Source organism: Nematolebias whitei, chromosome 3 (assembly GCF_014905685.2).
Source record: "Nematolebias whitei isolate Nwh7 chromosome 3, NemWhi1, whole genome shotgun sequence".
In the NCBI taxonomy this organism is placed as follows: Eukaryota; Metazoa; Chordata; class Actinopteri; order Cyprinodontiformes; family Rivulidae; genus Nematolebias; species Nematolebias whitei.
In genome coordinates, this window is record NC_056500.1 from 15,348,505 (window position 1) to 15,356,489 (window position 7,985).

Here is a 7,985-nt window from a genome sequence, read left to right on the forward strand (position 1 = left end):
TTCTTACATTACCATATATGCACACATGTATGGATGCTCTGAAATGAGTAAAATGTTCTTCTGTGCCTCCTTGTGGAGTAAGTACGTCAGCACTGGAGGAGGCACCGGAGGGATGGGTTAGAGAGGAGGGCAGGCAAACAGGGAAGAGGAGCGCACTATAAGAAGAGAAAGATCCGAGAGAAGAATCGAAACAATTAGCCGGGAGAGGAGGGGAGGAGGAGTCGGACTGGAGAACTGGAAAGCCTTGGGATGAAGACTCAGCAACATTATTTTGAAAACCTTTTGTCAAAAGACGGTACTTGTTTAAAAAATAAAAATAAAAATCATCAGGCAGTGATGACTCTGCGCTCCCAGTGCGCCTCAGAAATTCTGGATGAGCGCTTCTTCAGCACCTGAGGGGAGGACAGCTCCGCTCTGTCTGCTCCTCCGGACCTCCTGCTCCCACAACTCTGGTGCTGCTGCTGCTTTTTCTGTTCCAGTCTGACACTCTGCTGCCTGCTTCACATCTGGAGGAAGTGAGAAGACCCGCCGCCGGAGGAGGGATCCGCTCCTGACTGTGCGCTCAATATGTACCAGGGGCATTTACAGGTAAGAGCTCTGCTCCCCGTCCAGCCTGAACTGATGTAGTTGGAAGAAAAGAAGTGAAGCGAACCGGGAGCACTTCTTCTAGCAGCTTAGTTCATGTCCAGAGCACAATTTTTATTTTAGGGAGCCATTAAGGCAAGTGCAAATCCACATGATATATTATGTTTCCTTCTTAAAGATGCTCACTGTGCCCAGCTAAAACAACGGATTCTCATTCACTACTAACAATAGATAGTTTCCAACATGGCTCAAATTACTGCATGCCTATTGCACGTGCACGACAAAGGTAAAAATCAATTGCAACTCAGAACTGAAGCAGACTCGGCACAGTTAACAACACCATAATGTTTTATGTAGAAAAGCAGCTCACGTGACTTCATCTATGACGTCAAAGTGTAAGCTGCAACTTGCAATCAATCAGGAGTGCAGATTTAGTTCAGGCACGGGAACAAAAAAAGAACAGAACAGGAGAAACCAGAAGTATTGTATGTTCTGTGAAAATTCAGAGTAAATGCTGAGTGCAGAATGATTTTACTGTAAAATGAATTGCAAAAGTTAAAACAAACAGAACTGGGACTAAAATCAGCTGTGCAGTATCTAAAAGAAAAAAATAGCAAACATTATCAAGCTGTAAACAAACAAACAAACAAACCAAAAGAACAGAATTGGTTAAACTTTAGCTATCTAAAATATGTAAAAGTTTGGCTAAAAGTTTAAATGAGCAAAACTGTTGTGTAAAGTACAAAAGTGCAGCTAAAGGTAAAGTAGCAGGACATTAGCGAAAAACTAAAATGAGCACAAGAAGACAAACAGGGAACAAATATGCTGAAGTAGATTTCAATGTTTCAGTGTTGTTGAAGGAACTGGTGAGATCTCATTGCATTTTATGGGGATTTTTTTTTCCCTGTAAATAAAGTAAAATATTTTGAAAATTATCAAAGTTGCATAAACCAAAAGTTCTAGTGCTGAAATTCTGACTGAGCCAAACATTTTGATGTAGGAATGGTTAGAAGAGCAGAAAGTAACGCTGGCTCAGCATTCACACTGACGAAACAAGAGACAGTGCTGTCACACCTCAGCTGAGCTCCTGATGTACAATAATACTGTGTCGGCTTCATTAATGTCACTTTAATTCTTTAAATGCGTGCGTTGAAATTAATACTGGTAGTTAATATGAACAGTTCAGCTTTCAGACTGGTTATGTAACAGAAGACTTTGCAGTCAAGTGTCTGAAGCTTTATTACTATAATTTATTACTTCATGACATAAGGATTATTAATAATACTTATTATTATTATAATAATTGAAAATTAAATTACCACAGGATTTATATTTTCTAATGTTCAATGAAAATCCATCATCAGTTTTTCTCTTTTTGTGCAAGTTCCATGTTTCATCCATGGTTCAATTCTCTCATATTTTATATGTTTTTCATGACATGCATGCAAGTCATGTTGCTCAGTGCAGTTGATCTAAAACAGGTTACTGCTTCATCTCATCCATGTTTGGGAACAATTTAGAAGCAGCAAATGTCCAGTAGATAAAAGAGTAATCATTTCTTTGTCTATAAATAGAACAGATGAATTCATCTCGCTGCTGACAACACTTTTCCTTTTTGAAGTTAAATGTGTGTAACTGTGAGCATGCACAAACTGTGAGCAAATCAGATACAAAGAATGGCGTGATAAGACTGCACAGATGACGGATGGGTGGGAAAGTTGCTTCAGGATTCCAACAGATAAATGGGACAAAACTGACAAGCTCTCTGGCAGTGAAGGACCACTTTTTGGTTAGAACTTGAAAACACAACTTTTTCTGCAAGTTGGTGTGTATAAAGAAGTTTTTTTTTCAAGAATTTTAAAATGCTGTTTATTAAAAGAAAGGACATAACTTGCATGTATTATATGCATGTGACATTGTAGAACAATGGATAAACGTTAATTTTGTCAACTTAGTCTCTTTCTTTGTTGATGTGAGCTCTGAATAAAAGCTTGTGGTATGAATAATTGAGAGTTGCAGCTCTCTGTAGCTTGGACTTTTAAATGATGTGTATACATGGATTTCTGGATGGATGCAACACCAGTTCACCAGTCGGTTGTTCGTACCCTGAGCCATCAGATTTCCTTCCCTGACGTTTCTGCAGCTGTACATCAATTATCATCAATTATCGACAGTCAGTCAACGTTCGTCAGCGTACAGGTGTGGCAACTCAGGAGGCAGAAAAAAACACTCATTCAGTTTCCATCTTTATATTTTTTCTTTGATAACTTTTATTCCTCCAGTGAATTATATGGATTTTATTTCATGTAACATAAGATTTTTTTTAATGTATGCACTCACATGCTGTGCAGAAGTCCCGTGGAAGGATCAAATGTCTTGGCATGAGTTGAGTCTCATAAGCCAAATGTTTTCCTCGAGGTTGGCTGGCGTGGATTGGATCTGTGTATCAATATCAGAGCTTGGCATGAGCAGAAACATGGTGCTGGCTGGTCTCATCTCTTCTGGGCCTTTATTCATGCTGTCTTCTTCCAAATACATCAGCATCCATCTGAGGTGCATAGCTGTTTGCATGTGTTCTGTGAGAGGATGTTTACTTACTGTATCTGATGTAAAAAGACAAATGCAGTCAAACGGGAGCCGGGGTGTGTCAGTCTTGTTTCTCTTTGTGCAAGTCTTCAGCTTTGAGGTGAACTGATTCAGCACAAGCTATGACATACCTTTTCAGTAACTGTGTATCTTTGTTTCGATACCTGAAGGAAACCATGTTTAGACGGCATACTGCCTTGGCATATGCGTTTACAGTAAATCTAATTAGGAGCTTGTGCTGTGTCAGAAAAGACAGTCTGGCTTAATGGGAGTGAAGCCTTCAGATATTTGCTCTGTTAAGCACAACATCGTTATATAATTTGATTATCATATTCAGACTCCCTCAGGGAAGATTTGGACGCTGATCAGAAGTAGACTGAGTCTCTTAAGAGCTTAGTTGCATTACCATTTTAAACCTTTATTTTTCATGCAGTAAAATTTGATGGGTAAAACAAACTGTTTTGTAGGTTGTCCTCTGCTGATAATGTAAGTATGAAAATACCTTTTTTGCTGGCATGTGATCAGATGCTGTTAATAAAAACTTTTTATGGACTTTCCCAGTGATCTAAACATTCACACAGTAAGAAAAATAAGCATTACCGTGAATAGTCTTGCAGACAGTTTAGGAGCTAATTAGCCTGCAGACTCATTAGGAACAAAGCAGAGCAATCAACCAAATCCAACAGCTTACATAACAGGAGTGACAGAGCCTCTCAACACCAGTTTATGCAAATTCATTCCTACACCAACATGGCATGGGTTCATCAATCATAGCTGATTAGGTCATATTTTTTTATTGCCAACCTGAGGTTCATGCAAAGCTTTCTTCCATTCATCTCTCAAGGCTGAGGTGGTGAAGTCCAGGCCAGACAAAATAGTCCTGGAAGCGTTCTGTTTTAAAGTCTTCTTGATTTAATGAACCATGGTCTTGATTAAGAGCAACTTAATAGGCCTGACTATTTTAGGAGTCAGGATAATGAGTTGAATCAGGTGATGCACGGCTGAAAGGAAAGCTCTTCTTGTTGCTGATCTGTGGCAGGAGAGAAGACAAAAAGTCTACACAAAACCCAACTGTGATGGAAATCTGAAGTCACTGCTTTGAAACTTACATTTGTTTAATCATTTGTAGGCTCGTCTCCCTCACTTCCTTTAAAGATAGGTAGCTTTTAAACTGTTGAAAACATTTTGGTCTTCACTTTTGTAATAAAATCTGCCTTTTTTAAATTTAGTAATGCCTTACTAAGGAAACTAGCAAATGGAAAAGTTTATCTTTTCAATGTTGTATAGGGTATATGTTATAGAAAAGATAATTTATGAATTATTAATAATTTAGAAATTATCGAGCCTCAGAGCACCACCTTCGAAAGAAAAACTATAAATCAATTATTTATATGATTATTATTGAGCCTCATCATATTAATCAATGATTATGAAATTGAAATTAAGATAAATTACTGTACCCTAAATAATGAGTATTTATTCATTCACAGTATTTATTTATTTGAGTAATTACATTAAAACATAATCACGTCTGAATAAAGTTTGGCACTGTTTATGTGACATTTATTGACAGATATAGAGCAAGTTATGGTGAATATGGATGGTGAACAATGTTCTGAAGTAATCCTAATGGGTACACTTGAAATAAATAAAAACTTATTATTATATGGATAAGAAAGATATTGCTTTGAGGTTAAAAATAGGAATTTGATCTATTAGAGGTTGAGGAGGCAGACTTAACTGAAATCAAACAAATAAAAAAAACTTACATTTTGGCAGAAATTCTACAATTAAGAAATGTATCAGACTCATTTAATTAGACTGCTGTGTCTATTTGATCACCAGCGAATGATGAGAGTTGTATCTCCTATCGAGTCGTAGTTTTGGTTCCAGGCAGGTGAGTGAGCCAGATCCGGTAGGTAATCTCTGAAGTGGATGATCTCCTGAGCGTACACTTGTCGGCTGTTGGAGACAGGTGTGATGGGTGTCTCTCTTTGTGTGACTGGTTCAGGTAGTGAGCTCAGTGTTTAGTCAGTTGGTGCTCAGGACTTCTGAGGTCGTAACATCATCTGGCTCTGTGCAGTCTCAGAAGTTCTGGAGAGGTCCAATTCTTCGAGGAGGAGAGTGGGCTCAAAATGTCAGAGCTTAGCTTAAAGTTCAGACTGCTTTTACTTTATAACGGTGCCTGAAAAAAAGAAACAGTGGTTCTGGTCAACGCACTAAACTTTGTAAAATGTTTCTGAAGAACGAAACTGGAACAAAGAATGAATGGTGAAGCTTGATGAGCAAAAACACGAGACAGAGCAAAAAGTAAAATGAAAACGCTAAAGTGAAGAGAAGACGAAACTTAAGATAAAAAAACAAGAGGAAAAATAAGATTAATAATTAAACAAAACCCATGACTCAAAATGGAAAAAGCGGGTAAAAGATAATGGATGGATGGATGGATGGAATTAAACAAAAGCGCAAGAGCTAAGTAAAATTAAAGAGCGAGTGTAAAGCGGGTGATGCTGGTGTGTGTTTAGGAACTGTTTGTCTGATCAAAACACCGTCATTTAAATAAAGATGGACTCTTTGAGTGGTTTTCAGCCAATGAGGATTTGGAATTCAGGTTATGAGCTCTTAAAGAGAATGAGAGCGACTTAGTTTGGACCTCGTCTTTCCTCAAAGAGGGGGGAAATGAACCCCCAATAAAAGAACATACACATTTAGTGAGCTTTAAATGTTAAATTGAATTAGCTCTAAACTCTGATAATAATTGACCAATGGACTTAAGTCAGTTACAGAGAAAATTACATCACATGTTTAGTGCCATTGACATAAACCATAATACCATTCAGATATCAAATATTTCTAAATCTAGGTTATATCATATTTAAAGTTGTCTAAAGTCATACTACAGAGATAAAGTCGCTGTTGGTCAAAGTGCCACCTTGGTTCTACATTCTGTGAATGCCTTTATGCTGAAAAACCAATGAACTTTACGCTCAAACAGAGGAGTTGCAAACCTCTGATGAGTTTAATATCATGAAAATAATATGAATGAAAATGTGATCGTTGAAGAGACTACGTAAACAACTTGACAAATTTTCATCTTGCAATTTCTAGTTGAGGCTCTGTAGAGGTCTGGCTCTGCCTGCTGTTTTTACAAATCTGACTACAGGAAGTTTTTAAAAAAGTATTTATCAATAGCTTTTGGTTATAAAATGTTTTTTCTTCTTGCCCATAAATTACAAGAGTTTGATTAATGCAATAATTTGCTCTCTGTGCTCGATGAACACCCTTCTATCAATAACAACCAAAAAATTAAAGTATCAACATTCAGGCAGGGAGTGTGTGTACGAACGAGGTGTATAAGAAGTTAGAATCAGATAAGATAAATATCTTACATTAATATCCCATGAGCCACTGTATCAAATATTTATGCACAAATAATGCATCACATCTGCACTCAGACTCTTAATTTAAAGTATTGAACTTGTGATCGAGTTTAAAAAAGAAGATTAGGTTTTCTGAACATTTAAGTCCCATCACTAATGTCATCATAGACTTTCAGAAGTGTTAAATAGTTTTTAAAAGTTCTAATTATATCAAATTTTATTTTTCATATAGAGAATATATATCAAGTAATCCTCATCAGAGTGTATGGTGTTGCAGAAATTGACTATGGTTTAATTTTATATAAGATACGTTGAGATCAAAATGTGTTTTACTCGCTTCATTACGTTACTTGTGAATGTTGTTTGTCAACATAATCGTGGCGGCTCAAGGCCAAAACATTTATATAGAGACATGCAGTCAAATTAAATTAATGTCATCACAGGTCAGTGGATTTTTTTAAATTATTTTTTTTACTGATTTAAACGTTTGGCTTGTTACAAGACAAAAATCATGTTGATGAATCACAGCCGGTTTAATCAGATATATCTTTGCGATAAAGAAAATAATTAACCATTTGGTTTATGCACTTCTTGTAAAAAAAAAAAAAGCTGTCATGACTCATTTTGAGGACAGCACGGTGGTGCAGTTGGAAGAGCCGCTGCCTCTCAGCGAGCAGGTTAATCTGGTTCAAATCCCGGTCCGTGGGGCCTTTCTGGGTGGAGTTTGTATGTTCTCTCCGTGCACGCGTGGTTTTTCTCCGGATACTCTGGTTTCCTCCCACAAACCAAAAACATGCATGTTAGGCTGATTGGTAACTCTAAATTGTTCCTAGGTGTGAGCGAGAGAGTGAATGGTTGTTTGTCTCGTTTGTCTCTATGTGTCCCTGTGATGGACTGGAGAACTGGGTGTACCCCGCCCCTTGCACAGTGATTGATAGACATGGGCACCGGAGACCCCCGTGACCTACAATGGAAGAAGTGGGTAAAGATAATGGATGGATGGATGGATGGATGCATGAATAGATGGATGGATGGATTATAGAAGTTATTCATAAAAATATATGAAATATGTCTAAGTTAGATTGCCATTATCTTTTCTCGTGCGTATTAACAGGTACTTGTTTTTTTACATGATATAAATAGTCTGCACCAAAAAACAAAAGTTCATTCATAGGCTTATTCTATTTTAATAAATTCTGTTATATCAACTGCATTCTATTCAAATTATGGGCAGGAGTTTTATGAATAAAATAGATGATAGTTGTGTAAAATTGTGTAATGTATTAAGTATATAAATGGCATGTATCTACCATTTGTTTTTTCATATATATGTGTGTGTATATATATATATATATATATATGTAAGTTAAATTACATATATATATATATATAATTATACATATTTACATAACTATAAGCTAGTGTATTCATAAA